The sequence below is a fragment of the Bufo bufo genome, chromosome 6 (assembly GCF_905171765.1).
Source record: "Bufo bufo chromosome 6, aBufBuf1.1, whole genome shotgun sequence".
NCBI classification, from domain to species: domain Eukaryota; kingdom Metazoa; phylum Chordata; class Amphibia; order Anura; family Bufonidae; genus Bufo; species Bufo bufo.
In genome coordinates, this window is record NC_053394.1 from 371,073,995 (window position 1) to 371,075,086 (window position 1,092).

The 1,092-nt window shown below is 44.5% G+C and overlaps 1 pseudogene; it reads right to left on the reverse strand.

Annotated features, from left to right (window-relative positions):
• Positions 1-721: 721 nt before the first annotated feature.
• Positions 722-883, reverse strand: LOC121006519 (annotated as a pseudogene).
• Between the last annotated feature and the right edge of the window lie 209 nt (positions 884-1,092).

Genomic DNA, 1,092 nt, shown 5'->3' on the forward strand with positions numbered 1-1,092 from the left:
AGTGAATGGAGAAGTAGTGAAGAGTTGTGAGAGAGAAGAAAAAAAGAAAAGAAAAAAAGGGGCATGCATTGTTGATTGAGATGTCAGGGCCCCATTGTTGACTGTTCCGACAGGGCCCTTGTGATGTCATCCAGTGACCTGACCTTACTTGACCCCTGACCTGACCAGCCTCCTGTGACACGTGCAGTGTTCCGTCCATTGTCCAGTTGCTGCTGATACATAGGAAGTGCTGGACTACTTTCTAGCCTCCAAGTAATCCAGTTCAAAAGATCGACAAGAGAGAGACACAGGCATACTTTACTAAAGCACTGAAAAAGCAAAATGGTTACATCCAGCCAACTTGCTACAAAAGGGTAAATTTCCAGGAACAACTCAGCATCCCAGGTGCGCAACAGGCCAATCAAACCCAAGGTGTGTGGATGTCCAAACACTATATTGAGGTGATAAGTCAATTAATCCATCAGTCTTAATTGGATTTGGGGTGTGAGGAGACTGGCTGGGTTGGTTGGTGCTGGAACAAACCGACAGCTGCTGCATTAATTACGAGATTGACAGACTAGTTGCAGGTACGCAGCAAGCAGCACAGCACTGACTGGGCAGAGAGAGGAGAAGCTGAAGTTCAGAATGAAGCAGGACACACACAACTTTCCACTTGCTTGCTGGAAGTAGGAAGGATGCTTGCAATCAATCTATTTCATTCTGTTTTTTGATACTGGATTAGAAGGGGTGCACCGGTCCTGGAGGTACTGCAATATCAGGTCAATGCTTGGAGTGGACAGAGCAAGCTCTTTTTCCATCTCCCTGTTCGAAAAATCCATTTAATATATGGTCCCAGATATTAAACTGATAAGAACAGGTTTTTTTTTTAATTTTTTATAACCATTTCAGTTTAGTATTTAGTACTTAGCATACGTCATCTGGGTATCATACCAAATCTATAATGAGCACTTTCTACTTCATCATCATGGTTCTTTATTTAATCTCTTCCGGACACAGGGCGTACAGGTACGCCCTTATGTCCTGGTACTTAAGGACACAGGGCGTACAGGTACGCCCTGTGTATTTCCGATCACCGCCGCGTAAAGTCCCCCC